Consider the following 18826-nt stretch of genomic DNA (forward strand, 5'->3'; position numbering starts at 1 on the left):
GTTCTGGGAGTTGGGTGCACTGTGGTTCTCAGTTTAACTCTATATAGTGAGTGTTGGCCAGGATGATCTGCTAACTTCCAGTCTCAGAACTCTCACAGGTTGGCATTAACCAATTGATTCATTGACTATTGAAAGGATCTGACTACACAGTCAGATTTGAAAGTGAATTTCTGAAGTGGCAAGGTCACCATATGAATCCATTATGCTATCTGGGTCACTGCTTTTTAGCCTTAATGACACTCACTCCTGTAATTCAAGCAATGAATTTCATCTCTGCAAGGATTAGAATTAAAAGCATTGGAGGATGAAGCTCTTAACGTACCTAGAGGTCAAATGTGTTGTAAAGAGGAGCAGGGAGGATTTCATTGAACGTATCTCTGGTATTTTCAAACTTAAAATAATGGGGGATGTTTTGTGGTGCTTTATAGAAGCAACTCCGTTTTCTTGTTCTGAGGGGACTTGGAGATTTTATAGAGTTGTCAGTTTATAAAATAAGACAGAGCAAAAGGAAAAACGACAGAAAAAAGAAAAGCAGTGAAAGGATACGTGGTTAAAGTTACATTTTTGAACTAAAAAATAAAATTAATAATGTTATTTTTCTCAGTCTCATTTTTTTAAAGTCCACATGGTGTCAGAATGCCTAGTAATTACTTGTCTGCAAATATCATGACACAGAAATACTGTAAAGGTCAATTAAATAACAGGCACAGACTTTTTTTCTCTTTTGGTAATAAAGTCATGTTCTACCTATGCCCTCTAGTCATTTTACCAACCTAGTTAGCTCCATCTGAAACTGAAGCTGTGACCAAAGAGGTGTCTGCCTGTGTCAGGGTTACTGTCTCGACCATGAGGCCTCTTATGAGTCAGTGTTGCCCCTTCAGGCCTTTCCAGCTCTCACTCTGCTTCATCCTCAGACTCAGTTCCGGATATCTTAGAATCTGGCTCTTCCTGGTGAGGGTTTACGATGGCCCATGGTTTCATCCCTGGGGCTTTTCTGGTCCAAATCAACATTTTGTTCCCCTAACTTAAACTATAATCCTCCAATCCTTCAAAAGTAGCTCATGCTTCTCCTTTTTAGGAAGTCCTCATTAAGAAGTTGTTACATGTTAGAACTTCAGAGGCCCTTAGTGACATTTTCTCAGTGGATGGAAGGGGAATCTTAGGGGAGGAATAGTACTAGCTTGTTGAATGTGTGTAGATAAATGAATACGAATGAGTAAAGCTCAGAGAAAAATACATGACTTCCCCATGCCACAGAGTTGGGGGTAAAACCTGTATCCCTCAGTTCCCATCTTTGATACATCCTACTGTGTTATGCAGCCGATTCAATGTTTCGTGTGTCTCACAGACAGAGTTATACTCTGACAGAGTTCACTAAAAATAATCAAGAACACCTTGTCCAGGGTTGTCTACCCAAAATGATTGTTTTTACCCAGTCCCTTTGTGTCGCTGCCACTAACTCTTACTAAACTATTTTTTTTCTTCTATAAGCCGACCTTCCATATGAAACAACACTAGCTTTCACAGACACACTTAAAGTCGTGCCATTTAAATCAGGACACAGAGGAGGCAGTATACACTAAATCTCTGTTGAGGCCGACTCTCTCATGCCCTGAAGTCCTGTTCCATTTTTCTCAGGCTCTGTGGACCAGCCCTCTGTCTGTGAGCACAGAGCCATGGACGGCCACGTGGGCGCTGTCCTGTCCAGGGCGGCCCCTCTCAACGCTGCACTAAACGAAGCACTAACACACATGTTCAAATATATGTACTTATAGGCGAACACGTTTTCATTGTCCTGTAAATTAAAAATGCCTATTAGCAAAAACATATTTTAACTAAATTATCTTTCCAAAATTGTTTAGCTAAATGACAGTACTTCTCTTTCTCGAGTTACAAACTGTAAACAGTTTATAACATCAATTTGAAGCTCACTTCTTAATCTTTCAGAAATATCATGGTTTTTAACGTGGTATTGAAGAGGACAATTTTTCAATTATGTTACATGTAGTTTCCAGATTTAGGACAACCACTAAGGGTCTTCAAAATTCTACAACAGACCCGGCTGGTGTAGCTCAGTGGATTGAGTGCAGGCTTGTGAACTACAAGATCGTGGTTCGATTCCCAGTCGGGGCACATGCCTGGGTTGCAGGCCAGTTCCCGGCAGGGGACTCACAAGAGGCAACCATACATTGATGTTTCTCTCCTTCTCTCCTTTCCTTCCTCTCTAAAGATAAATAAATAAAATCTTTTAAAAATCTAAAACAATTTCACTTTATAGCACCTATCTCCTTCATCATTTTGTAGTCTTTTTGATGGCTTTCTCAGGTGAATTAGTGCTGTGGGCAGCCCTGACTGGTGTGTCTCAGTTGGTTTGGTGTAGTCTCGAAAGGCAAAAAGGTTGCCAGTTCCATCCTCGGTCTAGGCACTCGCCTGGGCTGCGGGTTCAGTGCCTGGTTGGGGCAGGTACAAAAAGCAACCAATGGATGTTTCTCTGTCACATCAATGTTTTTCTTGCTCTAGTTCTCCCTGCCTTTAAAAATAAATAAATAAAATACAGAAATTAGTGTTGTTGGTAGATCTTGGAGGACTAAAATTTGTACCCCCGCCTTTGTACAATTAGTGGAAGGAGGAAGGCATGACAAAAGGGGGTAAAGAATCAATCTGGGCCCTGGGCAGGTGGCTAAGTTGTCTGTGTACCAAAAGATTCTGGGTTCAAACCCCAGTCAAGGCACATAGCAGTTGCAGGTGTGATCCCTGGTCAGGACTATATGGGGGAAACATCTCCCACATCGATGTTTCTCTCCCTCCCTCCCCCTCTCCCTAAAAAATCAATGGACATATCCTCGGGTGAGGGTTAACAGAAAAGAATAATCAGTTCGGGTGGGGACAGTGAGGAACTCAGCAGGGCAGCTCTTTTCAACAGCCTCACTATTAGTTGAAAACAGCTTGCCACCAATGGTGCTAGGCCATTCGGACAGCAGCTCTAACATCAAATCAAAAAACAAATTTCCAGTTTAGAGGGTGATGATCAAAAATTAGACTGCATACTCCTCTCTTAGGTCGCAGATGCACTTAGACATAGTCAGATCTTAACACTTACAGAGACATTTGTGGATTAAGGGGAGTATTTTCATTGCTTGCTTTCACAGGAGTCAGTTCAGTATTAATCACTGCTTACTGGATAATATGGGGAAAATCAAACTGGATAAAGTCTGATTACAGACAAATAAGAATAATTATCTCATGAAGGGATAAGCAAACGTTTTGATTACTGGCATCCTTCTATAGAGATTCTGATTGATTCCAGAACTTAATGTCAAATACACAGCCTCAACTTGCAAAATATTATTTCCTATTAACCTCTAACATTTTTAACTTACTGTAAATAATTCACGTAAGTCATGCATAATAACAACGGCTGTTTTCTCTGATTCTTCACAACCCTTCCACTGACTTCTCTTCCTCCCACAACTTCCCACACCCGGTTCCCTAACGCTCTGTTTCCGACTCACATTTCTTCCACCTCGCCAGGATTCATCGTGGTTCTGTTAGTGGGGAATGCTTTACAGCACAGTGTGCAGTTCGGACCCACACTCCAGGTCTGGCTCTGCAACTGCCTGCTGGACAACCACTCGGGTATTGCCCCTGCTGGAAGTATGAACGATGTTTTCTTTCTCAGACCTACTTTGTGTACTGCGTCCCATTTTGGTGATGACACCTTCATTCTCCAAGTCACCTCTACTCAAATTGTTCCAGGAACTTTTTATTCTTTCCTTTTCTTTCAAACTCTTGTGAGTTCCACTGAGTCTGCTCTAAAATATCCCTCCCACCTCGCCTTCCTTTCATTCGCACACCCATTCATGTATGTGAGGCCTTTAATACCTCTCAACTTACAATGCTACTCAAGTAAAAGGAATCTCTTCACTTCCACTCTGAAGAGAACAGCAGAATTAATCTTCATGAGCTGTAGACTCAGAAACTTCCCAGGGATACCTGCCTACCAAATTAAATGTAATCTCTCCAGCATGCCATTGAAAATTCCACGTAAACCTGATTCCTGCAACTGTTCTTTACACACTTGATTGTTCAGCCAAACCCAATTAATTGCTTTTCTTTTCCTGTGCCCCCTTAAATGAGTGCCTTTGACTATTAAGTTCTTTTTTTCAAAGATTTTATTTATTTATCTTTAGAGGGGAAGGGAAGGAGAGAAATATCAATGTATGCTTGCCTTTCGTGCGTCCCCTACTGGGAACTGGCCTGCAACCCAGGCATTGTACCCTGGCTGGGAACTGAACCTCGATCCTCTAGTTTTCAGGCCCATGCTCAATCCACTGAGCTACACCAGACAGGGTGACTATTAAGTTCTTTTAGCATTCACTTTCTGAGCATCTGCTGTCTGGAATTTGAAAAATCAGTTTAAAAAACCTTCCTTTGCTCAGTGATTTGTGGTTTGCACAGTATTTTTACCTATTGAGCCTTTTTTTCCCCCTTTGAGGCAGTAAATGACATTATTTGGCTATAAGAATGACTGTTTTGCACAAGTTTTTGGAGAATAGGAGAGGTTACATGATCTCAGATCTTTCTACCCACAGAGATTAAAGCAGAAATGAATTATGATTATTTTCATATATTTGCGTCCTTTCCTCAATACTTATATACCCAAATCCTAAATGTATTTTAAAGTCAAGTTTAAAAAACCAGCTTATCGACAAAGCTTTAAGAACCTCTCTATCTGAACTACCAAAGCATGTTGTTTGTGCTTTCTTATTGGGACACTATTTTTCAGTTCCTTAGTCTAAAGTGTATGTACTTTCTAGGCAGTATCCCTGATTAAGTTAGACATTTCAAGTATTCAAAAATAGTTGCTGAGTCATTATGTAAATGAAGACATAAATGCTACAAGTATGAACAAACTATAACCAGTGTGATGATTTTTCTTTTTTTCTGTGAACTTGACCTAGCATTAGTCACGAGATGAAAAGAAAATGTGAATAATGTCTATTTCCCTTTATGGCAGAAACCTCAAGCTCTACCTTCCGACCTTCATTATACTTTTGTCCTGAGGGACAGGCCTCCAGTATTTCGTTGTCTAGCCAAGAAGCTAGCAACAGAGAACACTTCCCTTGTAGCTTCGTAAGGCCATAGGACCAAGTTTTGGGTAATGACATGTAAATGAAAGTGTTGTGTGGTTCTTCTAAGAAATCTCCTTAAAGGAAAAGGGTCACCTTCCTTTGTTCCTCTCTGCCGGCAAATACGAGAATGTGATTGGGGAATGTCTTGGACTTTAGGGTGCTGCAGGCACAAGGCGCTTGAGTGTCTGACTATCACGGAGCCAGGAGAGCCTGGTCAGTCTTCTTGCTGTTGAAGTCTTCAATGGGAGAGGGAAGCAAATGCTTATATTTTGTAGAATCAGTGTCATTTCAGGTTGTCTGTTATATGCAGCTGAACCCAGTCTTAACTGATACAGCCTAACAGATTATCAACTCAAAAAAGTAGGGATAGAATCTATGTATTGACCATTGTAGCCCTAGTATCTAGCACAGATCTTAGCACATTGTAGGTACTAAACACATATCCCTTGAGTTACACTGAATGGATGCTGAAGCCAGGCACCATTAGGATTGATGACCCCAGCTTCACATGCCTCGTATTACAAATCCTTGATCTTATGGGAACTACTTTTGCTAAATTCTCAGGACTCAAATGTCTCCAGGGGGACTTTCTAATGTGTGTACTTCTCATTCTGTTGATTCAAAGTGCAGTGAACTGCATTTTTTCTCAGCTAACAGTCCTGCATGTCATTGGCATTTTGGTTTCGAATGGCTCTTACTATGCATCTCCGTATCAGGGAAGCTCAACCTGTTGAACACGTGTGCTACATTTTAGTTCTTTCTGAAAGCCAGACTGTTTTCTTAGATTTCACAGATTTCTATTGAGTATTAATATTGTTCTATAATTAAGGGAACTAAAAATGTCAGTGAAAACAATGGAGGAAGATGATAATGATAAAGAGAAAATTTTGTTTGCGTTTCTTCGAAACTTCATTCCGATGAATGACAAGCAAAAGCTCAGTTAAATCCATTAGGAAACAAAGCAGACAGTACATATTCTCCCTCACGGTCGCCTTGTCATCCATGGTTTAACGCCGACACCACGTTCCTTTCTTCCCTCACCCAACTACCTACAGTGATAAGGACTCCAGGTTGAGAGCAGCCCTCATGGGGGAAACCCTAGGCACTCTGATAAATGTTTCAGCACGTGTTTGCCTTTATTTTTCTTGGCCTTTCTTTGAAAAGGCAAAAACTACTCAGGTAGCTCATTGTGGGTTTTTTTTTTCTTTAAATTCTCACCTGAGGACATTTTCCCCCCCATTGGTTTTAGAGACAGAGAAAGGGAGAGAAGAAGGGAGAGAGAGAAATATGGATGTGTGAAAGGAGAATCATTTGGTTGCCTCCTGTATGCGCCCTGAACCTGCAAACTTTTAGTTAAAGGATGATGATCCAACTGACTGAGCCCTACCGGCCAGGACTCCTGGGTTATTTTTCAAAATAAGAACTGTAACATCCTCCCCTCTCTCCCTCCATCCTGCCCCCCCCCCACACACAAAAAAAAATTCTTGGAACAACATTAGTTGTATTAGCGACTAAAGAGTGTTAAAACTGCTCACTTGAATGGCACCAGAACAAGTAAAGGCCTGCATTTCAGTATTGAAAGCTGCACGTTTCACAATCTTTCCAGGGTCTGTCTTCTTTTTTCAAATATCAGCATCCTTCCCAGTCCAACATGCGAGCCTTGAAAGCTATCATTATCTCTGCCTCTAGCAGACAATCATATCAAAACAGTTGTACACATAAAACCCTAACGACATCTTGGCTCACTCTGATCCAGCTGTTTGAGTGAATAGCAGTTGGTGAACAGAGCCTGGAACACGGGGAGGCCTGAGGCCTTATTTGCTAATGTGCGTCGCCAGCTGCTGCTTTCTGTGGGCTTTGCAGGCAAGGCCTGGAAGTGTGCCAGGTGCAGCAGGACCAAGGGAACGTGAGGAATCTCGGAAGCCCTTCCATTTACTCCTGTCCGTCAGCATTTGACACCCTTTGCTGTTGAGTGCTTTCCCCAGGGCCAGGAGGAGACCCTGCTGGCTTAGGCTGTGACAACTGCTTACTCTCGGTTCCTTTTGTACACACTCTCTAGCACACACTGTCCTTAGCGTCTAAATAAAGACTTCGGAGCCTTGCTTTTTTGGTAGTCCATTCAGCCTTGCATGGTTAATCAGGCCAGGAAGGCTAAGCAGTTCCATTTTTCTTAGGACTAATGCACTCTAAGAGGCTATGAGGAGAATGTAAATGTTGATATTATTTAATTCCCCAATTTGATTGCATACTTTTTGCCAGGAATTCAATTAATATGTAAATGTATATACCAGAACAAATGCATGGGTAATTTAATAATCAATTTTTATTTATTGTTTTCCAAAATGTATTTCCAAGAGCAAGCTAAATTATTCGTTGTCCAAATAAATTGTTTCTACATAACCTTGTGTGACCTATTTATTATTTAAAATTGTGTACTTTAAATACTTTTTAACTTTTTTTGCTCTTAGGCTTCTGATATTGAAGATTTGATAATTAATGTCAAAGAGAGGAAATGCTGAAAATACATATGCGAAGCGTGTGCTAGAATTTTAAAGATTAGGAAAAATGAGGTTCCAAAGAAAGATTAGACATTTTTATGAAAATGTCTTTTTACCCTCAATATTGGGTCAGGATAACTTGATTTCAATTGTAAAGTTCCAAAACCAAAAATTCTTAAAAATTGATTTTAACATTTGGAATCTACTTTTCCCCCAAAAGACTATACGAACACATGGGGCTCTAATTTATTTACAACACACTCAAATGGACTATTTGTAGCCTAGTCAGGGTAAATCATCATTATACAACGGATCACCCCAAGAGAGCAAGAACTCTGGTGCCTGATTCACCAGACAGTTGCTGAACGAGAGGGCACAGCACGCTCTAGAACCACCATTTTTGGAGAAGATTAAACCACCTCCAACACCAAAATCTTATGCTCACAGGAACTTCAATAATGCCTGATTCTCCTCCTCCTTCAAACTGTGGCCTGTCCTTCATGGTGGCCTTTTTCATGAATGGGGGACTCCTACCATTCAAGAGATTTTATGTGTTAGACGAAAATGCCATTGAGAGCTTTAAAATTTATGGCTAAAAATTACTCTGGCTAAAGATCATTTGACCAATCTTTAATGTAATTAATTAAAATTGTATATAGTCTCCCAGGAATGAACCAAGGATCAGACACTGAATGACATCACAAAGTCACAGAGGGAGAGAGGAAACCCCATCTCTCAATGTCCTCAGTGTCCTTGCCAGGCACTGGACCGAACTCAGCTTCTGCTCCTGTCACATCCCCTGGGAAGGGGCATCTTAGTTGCCCTAGTGTATGGGTCTGGATTCATTTTTATAAGCATAACTGAAAAAGCAATTTTATAGCATTACATTTGATTCCTTCCTTTTGCTAGAGGGGTTAGCTCTTTTTTTTTTTTTTTAATGAGGTATCTAACTTTCCCAGCCACTGTGAAGAGTGGTGACAAGTTTTCCACAACAAATATTTATTGAGGGCCTACTATGTTCCAGGCACTGCTCCAGGTGCCCGGTAAAAGACATGTGACCAAGCACACTGAAATCCTTGCCCTTATGTAACTCACTGTCTAGTGGGGGGAGAACAGGTAACATGACAGATGCAGTTTGTAGGACAGTGATAAGGTTTAAGGGGATGAATATGAGAGAAATATACTGACCCTGAATGATTGCTTTCAAGTGTGATGGTGAGAATTAACTAGGATAGTGACAGAGACGATGTTTTATAAAATGTAAACTTATTTTTGTGGTTGCTGCTTATATGCATTACCTTTTGTGGAAGATGCTGCTGTTTATCGTTTGTTGTCATCCTTGAGTCTCTCTATTTCCCTGACTAGTTCTAGCTCACGATGAGGCATCGGATAGTTGTGACCATGCACTCTGGCAGCCCAAAGCATGTGTTAGTGGAGACCTTCCCTGGGATAAGCTGGGCAGCTTATGGCACAGAGCACGGGGTTTCACTGTGCGATAATACATTTAGATCAGATAAAGGTCGAACTTATAATGTGGATTTTAATAGCTCTCTGATCGTGGTTAATAGGCTAACTAACAGATACAAAGTTCAAACACTTTAATGCATAAGCGGTATTCCAGTTCATAGTACACCATGCTCTGCCGTCAACTCTGTACACATAACCTCTCCTTTGGATCCCAGTGAGGGCCAGGAGGTTACGGGGTATAGTTACGCCTTTTAATCACACAGTTGGAAGGATGCTTTTTACTCACATTGAAGCACCTCATTTCTGATGGCTTCATGCCAACACTATTTGTCCCCTATTGTTACTGTTAAACCATCAACACCCATGTTACCGAGATCCGCAACGTGCTTCTGTCAGCCCTCGAAAGGGCTCCTGTGCCCAGCTCCAATAAAGGAAACACAAAAGTGTGCAACAGGCAAGCTCGACTGTTAATTGGTGAGGGTCATCTTTCATGATTTCAGTTAATGGCAGGACCTGAAGCCTCATGGACTGAAAGCTCTGTTTTATTTTAAAGGGCTTGAGCCCTGGGTGAGTGGCTTAGTTAGTCAGAGCATTGTCTCATGGACCAAAATGTGGCAGGTTCGACGCCTGCTCAAGCTCTTATGATTGGAGTCAATGAAGCTCCCTCCCCCTTTTTTGTATAAATTATGCCTTTTGCTTCTGCACTACAAAGTGTAGGCTGTGCTGTGCTCATGGGGCTATAATCTTATACTAAAGTGTATTCAAACATGCTAATGTCTGTTCACATTTCCTCTGCTTTGATGTGCCCAGGGAAGGGACTGGATAATGTGTCTTATTTTCAGAACGCTTTCAAAAGATTGTGTATTGAAACAAAAAGAATGGACTGGAAGGACGGGTGTGAAGAAAATTGGGAAATGGTATGAGTCATGGCCTACAAGGGTTTGTGGTTTACCTATGAGAACTGGCTCTGTATCTTTATAGCATCACAAGTCCGCTGAAGTGATTCTTTATACTATATTTAAACCTGAAAATTTAACCGAATTTTATACTCTCCACTGGAATGCTAATGTGATGCTGGTAAAAGTGGAGATGTCAAGTGGAATATTGACTTCTTAACATCGGTTCAGAAAAGGGATATTCGAGTTCATTTAGAGGGTCTTAAATCATTAGATACACATGACACTCACTTAAAAGTACAATTCAAGAAGCAAAATTAAAACCTGATATTCTGCTTGGGCCAGATAGCTTTCTGGAGCAGAATATTTGTTGCTCCCAACTTACTGGGGACTGGAAAAAAGTACAATTTTAAATTAGTATTTTGTTATGGAAATGTTTCAATAATCTTCTTAATAATATATCATAAAACATTAAAATAGCATGAAACTATGATAGAAGAAGGCTAGAAATCCTCTTCCATTGAGGATAGTATTAATAACTTGTTAAAATCAGTCTAGGAAAATTATAATGTCTTTTAGTTCCTTTAAAGTATCTAACTCTGTAAGTGACCTTAAGCTTCTTTAAAACAATTAAAAATTTAAATATTTGTCTGCCAAAATTTTATACCATGTTAGATAATGCAATGACAGTAGTTCTACATAGTCTCTATATTTCTGGGTATCCGTAATTTAGTTACTGTTAACATTATTCACTCATTTATGCTTTTATTCACTTTGAGTCACAGAAGGTCAAGGTCTCAAAACTAATCATAAAAACTACTGACTGCTATTCATGCTAATATAATAACCCTTTCTTTAAAACAACTGCCAATAAATTTCATTATAAAAAAGTTATTAAAAGGGTTAAAAACCTATTAAATGTCAAAGAATTTGCCTCACTGAAACCTCTAATAAAGAAAGAGAATAGGCTTTCTTTCTGAATTATTTAAATCTTTACTGACTGTGCACTGAACCATGAAATTAGAAAAGTGTTATTATAAGTGTTCTCTGCCTTTTAGAAAAGTTGGAGCCCAGAATGTATCACGCCATAGTCTTTAACTAGACTAGTTAAAGCAGAGGCTTTTAATCCCAAATACATGGCTTATACTGATATAAAGGTCATAATTAAAAATCTATCCTGTAACTTGGTGATAATAGAATTTTTATTACAGAAGCATACATGTTCTTTTAGAGTATGTGAGCTACATGTTTAAATTTTAATTTGGACACGTATCTTCAATTTTTTCCTCTTTCAGTGTCCATCATGTCAATGCCCATTAACATTAGACCCACTTAATCAATGATTAGGTTTAAATAAAGGCTAATTTTAAAGCACAAAAATTAAGAACTGAATAATATATCATTTCTAGGTTAAACATCTACCCAATAGATGTTAAAATAGATAATTATTGTCCAAAAGTTTAAAAATATCTTAATTCTGAAGAATTATAACCCTATATGTTGATGGCATAATATAAGTTTGACTATCAATTATAAAAATAGCAAATACACTTTTCCATATTAAATCCATTTCTCTGGGAAACTACACTTACACAGCTGATTGGAGCTGGGCTATGCCTAATAGTCGTTTAATTAAACCACAGATTAGTCAGTGTCCTCAACTGCTCAGTGCTGGCTAGCCTTTGGTAATTGTGGCCTTAAATTCTCTTACCAAAAATCTAATACTTCTTTGCCCCAATTTACATATCACGCACAGTACTAAGAAGTTTATATGCAGTGCCTTATTTAACCCTCATAATACTGGGGGAGATCGTCACACCTGTGAAGAGCCCAGGGCTCAGAGAGGGGATTCTTCATTACTTAGAGGACCAGCAGGAAGTTGTCACAGGCTTCTGGACCTCAAAGCCCATGGCATGGCAGTGACACCCTGGCTATTGACTCTGTATGCATGTATGATCTGATGTTTTTAGGTGTTCTTTTAACAAAGGATGGCTTAAAAACCTTGCTTGGGAAGCTGCAGCTAGAACCTGGAGCGACTGGAAGGAAATTCAGTCAGAAATATTTTACTGAACACTTACTCTGTACCTGGTATTATGAAGGATCCTAAGGGAAATAAAGGTAGATAAGACTGTCCCTATACTTGAAGAGATCACAGTGTAGACAGACACACTACAAGACACATCAGAGCGAGTTAAGTCCTGTAAATAGAAACACAATGCTATAGAATTGCAGAGGAAGGAGTGTGACTTCTGAGCAAAGGACTAATGGCTGACAGATGGGACTGAAATGAGCAAATAACGCTGCAACAGGGAGTCTGTCTGCACTGCACTGCGTTGAAGTTGTGGTGAGCATCACTGAGGGTTACGAATGCTTTAACATAGCAGACATGTGAAAACTGGAAAGAAGTAGAATTTGATTCTGAAGACAATATGATTGACACCAGACATACTCTCTGATTATTGAATGGTCATTATATCTGCTATGTTTTCATAAAAGTAATGATTTGTCTAAAATAATGGGATATGAAATTGAACACAAATAACATAATTATGTGGCTCTTCCACAAAAGTAAAGAATGATTTTAGACCTTAAAAATTCAATATACAATCAAATCACACTTTTAAAAACTGTGACTAAGAGCAATCTGATAGTTTGACAACTGTTTGGCAATTAGCACTTTTATTTTCAAATATTTTATTTTCTGAATCTTAACATAGTTAGAGACACAGTCTGTAGCTTTAAGACTATGTATCAGAATATATTCTAAAGTATCAAGTTGTTCTAACTGGTAGAAGCCAATAAAACACAGTAACATTTGATGCTACATTAGCAGAAAGACCACTTTATTAGATCCTGAATATAGGCCTAATGTTTCAAAAATAACTTGGGTTTTTTCATTGGGTGATAAAGAATATTTATAGTCATACCAACAGTAGTCATTTTTATCTGGATCTTTACAACGCTCATTTCATTAGCTAAAAATGTTGCTACATAAATGATGCTTTCATGAAACCACTGACTCAAACATTTTGATCAAAACCTTCCTTTATGTTGCCTTACTTGTCACTCAGTGCAAATTCACTTGTTAGTAAAACATGTTATCAGGGCGGAGGGGGAGCAGGAAAGAAAATAAAACATTCTGCAAGAAAAGGTGGGGATGCATCAGTCTTACTGTGGGTCTAGGTTGAAGACTGTTCTAGAATGCTTTGCCAACTTTTCTGGTCCAGTTAAACACCAGATTCTAAAGGAAACATAATATATATTCCTTGTATAGTGACACTTGAAGTATTTCAAGGACATGGATTTTCCTCTCAGTAACCGTCTTGCAGTGTTGTGGCTGTGTGGTGTGGACTACTTGTTTGCTAATCTGTGGATGTGTCTCCTGAGGGATGTATTTCTGATCTTTAAAGTGCTATGTGGCAAAGAAAAAGGTAAAATAAAATAAAGTACTAGTCAGCTGACAAGTGTGCTTGGTTGGACTTGTTAATAGAGATTTTAATATGCCGGGGGGGTTATTTTTAAATTAGAAGTAATACTGAATTTATTATTTTATTACTTTAATCCATAAATTTTAGTAATAGCATTAACATTATTTAACAAAAAGAACTGCTATCACCTTAGAGAAAGCCTCAAAGTCTATTGTGAGGCTAAATCCACATACTAACAGAATGAATTAAACAAGAAAATCCTGTATTGTAAAAGACTTTACTTGCACTTAGTTATACAGAGATTGGTATATGAGAAGTTATGCTGACTGACATATGCATATTCATCAAGCATTGGTTCACAAGGAAAAGCCCAACAAGAACAGAATTCTGGAAATTGAAAATGATAAATTATTTTAGAATTTGCATAATTACTAAGCTGATGATCCCTAAACATTTCAATGCCAACACAATAAAAACACAACCATCATTTATTACTAAAGCAACGTCCACAATGCACCTGTTAGGAAGAGTTGTATTAGAATTTACTTTTTAATACACGAATGTTTATATTTTCGATACTTTTCTTAAGCAAAGTCATGAGACAATATTAACTTAGGTATGTTTTCCTCAAATAATAGCTCACATCCTAAAAAAACTTCATTGTTGGAAGGGTCATTCAGAATAGAATTACAATCTTACTAAGTGGTCAGTTACACACATTGAAACTTGCAACTCTGCTGACCCCTTATTTCCTAATAATAAAATAATCCAAATAACAATGTGAAATCAAGTGACTTTTAAAAGAATGTTAAATATATGTACTACTGCAAGGCAAGATATTTCTTGCAAGTTATGAAAAATGCACTTTGCTCATGGGTAAAATGTAGTTTAATGATATGGAAATAAGTTCACAGTTCCTCTGTATTATATTTACAATTTTGTGTCTAAAACATATTTAATATCTCTAGCATAATTATATGACCACAAGATGACAACTCCAATAAATGGGAAAAATCTCAATTACATCGATCAATTGAAGGGAAAAAAAACCTCACACCATTAAAGTCTAGAGCCTATTATAAGGGAACAAGAAAAAGATATCTACCCTGCAGTTTTTAAATTTAAAACCATATGATCATTTTTCAGCATCTACATTTATAAAAGCTAATAGAATTTTCCAGTTACAATTTATTTTCTGAAGAAGAAAATGCTCTTGGAAAAGAAAGAAGTCAGAATCTGTTGAAAAAGTGCATTACATTTTATTTCCCCTTTCATAGGCTAGGGTATTTAGTTGAAGACTATAAATATTTATATGTTAATTTTTTCCCTTTTTAATGAAGCAGAAATAGTATTTTTAGGGCTTATGTCCCTTTCTACTCTCACCCTTGAACTTTTATTGGATGCTCACTAGGTGTGATACACACAGGCACTGCCAGGATTTGGTGGGAGTGGGTGGCAGGAGAGTAGGATGATGGGGGTTGGGAATTATAGAACTAAAGGGAAGGAGTCAAGATGTACAAGGCTCTACACTCACTGTCTGAAGGACAGCCTTCTCAGAGACACTTGCCCTGCTAAGCCTGTAAGAGGAGATCCATCCTTCCCATCCCAGGCATCTTCTTTACAGCAAAATCTACAATTATCTAGGACAGGATTCTGCAAACCTTAACATGCACATGAGTTCCCGTGGCTCTTCATAAAGGGGAGTCTTTGGAGGAACCTCAGATTCAGCATTTGTAACAAGCTCCCAGGTAGTACCAATGTGGCTGGTAGATGAACCCAAGTTTGAATGGCCAGGTACCAATCAGTGTGTCTCTAGATTGTTTGGTTCTGAAGAACTGGGATCAGAGAGAATTATGCAGAAGTAATTCAATTGCAGATCCATTTGGTAAAGCTCCAAGCTTTCCCAAGAGTGTTTTTCCCCCCCTGGTGGATTCATTTGCTAATAGTCATGCCAGGAGATTATGGATTGGAATTACCCACTGACAATAGGGCACTTTGACATGGCATTTCTGTGAGCTTGACTGCTGAGAAAGTTCTTTCCTGTAGGTTCTTGGTTATTATTAATTAACGGGGTATAAAGAATGGAGGGGTCTCCACCCAATAACATGTCAGAGTTCATTGGCTAATGTGGGAATAAAGCATGATTCCTTGTCTTCAAAAATTCTCAAAATCTAAGGTAAAAATTTTTCTGAAGTACTCAAAATTAGTTATTTAGAATTTCTTAACATCTTAATAACTTAGAAAAGAACTAAGTAAACCTAAAATTAATGTGGGATGCAGTAAAAGTAGTGCTTAGAGGGAAGTTTGTACCATTAAATGCACATATTAGAAAGAAAGTCTAAAATCAACAACTTAAGCTTTTGTCTCAGGAAACTAGAGAAGAAAAAGCAATGTAATTCTGAACCTAGCAGAAGAAAAGAAATAATAAAAATTGAAAGAGAAATCGATGAACTTGACAAAAAATAGAAAAAAATCACCAAAGACTAAAGTTGTTTCTGTGATAAATTAATAAAATTAATAAACTGCTAGACAGACTAACCAGCAAAAAAAAAGAGAACACAAATTACTAATATCAGAAATAAAAGAAGGATCATCACTATTAAATTTAACAATTTAGATAAAGTGGAAAAATTCCTTAAAATTAAAAAGCCACCAAAATTTACACAAAAAGAAACAGATAACCTGAAGAATTATATATATTGAATATTAAACAAATTAATCAATAATTAACAATCTTTCAAAAGAAGTCACTAGGCCCAGATTGTTACTACTGAACATTTAAAAAACTCATACCGGGGAGGTCCAAGATAGCAGCAGTGTAGGTGGACGTTAGCTTCACCTCCCAGGACCAAACTGGAATTACAACTAAAATAATAGAGCAATCAACTTGAATAATCAACTGAAGACTAGCTGAAATGAAGTCTTATAGACAAGGATTTACAGAAGAAGCCACACTGAGACTGATAGGTGGGATGGGGGGGGGCACAAAAAGGGCACTGCTCTCATAGGTGGTGGCTGAGATTCTGGAGGGACATCTCAGCTGCAAAGGTTTCCCCTGAGGAGCCTGGGGTTTCAAACCCATGTTGGGCTCCCCAGGCCAGTGTATCAGAGCTGGGAAGAGGCTCTGTACATATAACATCTGGCTGTGAAAATCAGAGGATATTCTTTCTGCACTGCAGGGAGAGAGAAAGGTCAGCTAGATACACAGGGCTAGTGCACAAAATCTCATTCTCAGCCACTCATCCTGTGCTCCAGTAAAAGGAAGGTGGAGCAAACTAGAATTGTGTGAGGAGAGACTGAGTTTTGTGGCTCTGGTGAGAGAGCTGAAGGGCCAGCAACCAGGATCCCTGTGCTGAGTCACTCTCCCACACCACAGCCACCCTCTTTTCTTGGGTGGAGCACTCCCCTCCATATGACATCATTCAGGGGGAATGCAATAGCCCTAACCTCCCGAGGACTCTGGGCAGTACAACTCTGCAGAGCTTGTGCCCTGCTGAGGAGTCAGTTGCCTGGGCTGGGATGTAGTGGCGTGGGCATACTCAGAGGGTGTCTGTGACTGAGTTGTGAGGCTTTGGGGTGGAGGTCATCCCCTTCACTTTCTCATGAATGTGACTGGCACCTCCCCTTTATGGGAAATCTGCTAGCCCCACTTTCTGGTGCCCCTGTCCCTGTCCTCCTGACTCCTTGTGGCTCTGCTCTGCCAAGGTCTGGACACAGTCCTGTACAGACTGAGTTGTGTGGCTTTGGGGAAGGGGCTACTCTCCCCATCTTTCCTCAAGCCTGGCTGACACCTCTCCACTCTCCTGATTCCTAGTGGCCTCCCTACTGAGATGGAGCTCCTGAAAGAATCTGGGACAGAGTTTTGTGGCTATAGTACAGAAGTCCTTTTTATCTCCCACATCCAACTGGTACAGAGCCCTCCCTTCACAGGGCCAAATCTTGATCTGTTTGGGGGTAAACTCTGCAGGCTTCACTTTGATGAGTCCCTGGGATTCTTGCTGCAAAGGTGTGTGAGCACCCAGTGAACAGCAGCTAGATTTGGTATACCCTAGAACAAATATTCCAAAAAATTCTATGCAACAAAAAAAGACCCCAAATAGCCACAGCAATCTTGAGAATGAAGAACGAAGTTGGAGGAATCACACAACCTAATATCAAACCATACTATAAACCAATAATAATCAAAACAGCATGGTATTGGCATAAAAACAGACATATGGATCAATGGAATAGAACAGAGGGTACAGAAATAAATCCACATCTTTGGGTAAATTAGTATTTGACCAAGGCAGGCAGTAATATACAATGGAGTAAAGATAACTTATTCAGTAAATGGTGTTGGGAAAATTGAACAGATACATGCAGAAAATGAAACTAGAGCACCTTCTTTCATCATACACAAGAATAAACTCAAAATAGATTAAAGACTTAGATGTTAGACTCAAAACCATAAAAATCTTAGAAGAAACCATAGGCAGTGAAAACCTCAAATATTTTTCATAGCAATATTTTTATTTGATATATGTCCTCATGGAAGAGAAACAAAAGAAAAAATAAACATATGGGCTACACCAAACTAAAAAGTTTTTGCACAGCAAAGACAACCATCAACAAAATGAAAAGACAACCCCTGAATGGGAGAACATATTTGCCAATGATCAATCTGATAAAGGGTTAATGTCCAACATTTATAAAGAATTTATAAAACCAACACAGAAAAAATCCAATTAAAATGGGCAAAGACCTAAATGGACACTTCTCCAAAGAGGACAGATGGTCAATAGACATATGAAAAGATGCTCATTGTCAGTAATTGTCAGAGAAATGAAAATTAAAACCACAATGAAATATCACCTTACATCTGTCAGAATGGCTATTATTAAAAAATCAATAAATGAATGTTGGAGAAAGGAGAACCCTTGTACACTGTTGGTGGGAATGCAGACTGGTGCAGCCACTGTGGAAAGTCATATGAAGTTACTTCAAAAAATTTAAAAAATGAGAATTCCTTATGACCCAGCAATTTCACTTATGGGAATAAGTGAAACACTGATTCAAAAAATATATATGCACCTCTGTGTTCATTGCAGCATTATCTACGATAACCAGGCCATGGAAGTAGCCCAAGTTTCCATCAGTAGATGAGAGGATAAAAGAGCTGTGGTACATTTACACAATTGAACTCAACTAAAAAAAAACGATGAAAATCTTACCTTTTGTGACAGTATGGATGGACCTAGAGAGCACTAGGTTAAGTGAAATAAGACAGTCAGAGAAAAACAAGTAGCAAATGATCTCACTTGTATGTGGAATCTAATGAATAAAAGAAACTAGCAAACAACAGAAACAGATTCACAGACATAGAGAACAGGTTGACAGCTATCAGAGGGGAGGGTTGTTGAGGG

General features: G+C 38.8%; 1 protein-coding gene across 2 annotated transcripts in view; it reads right to left on the reverse strand.

Moving 5' to 3' along the window:
• Positions 1-18826, reverse strand: part of TOX (thymocyte selection associated high mobility group box) — a 310124-nt gene that overhangs the window by 47075 nt on the left and 244223 nt on the right. The gene's annotated exons all lie outside the window — the stretch shown is intronic.

This window comes from Sturnira hondurensis, unplaced genomic scaffold, assembly GCF_014824575.4.
Source record: "Sturnira hondurensis isolate 20B ecotype Veracruz unplaced genomic scaffold, ASM1482457v3 Scaffold0010128, whole genome shotgun sequence".
Taxonomy (NCBI): domain Eukaryota; kingdom Metazoa; phylum Chordata; class Mammalia; order Chiroptera; family Phyllostomidae; genus Sturnira; species Sturnira hondurensis.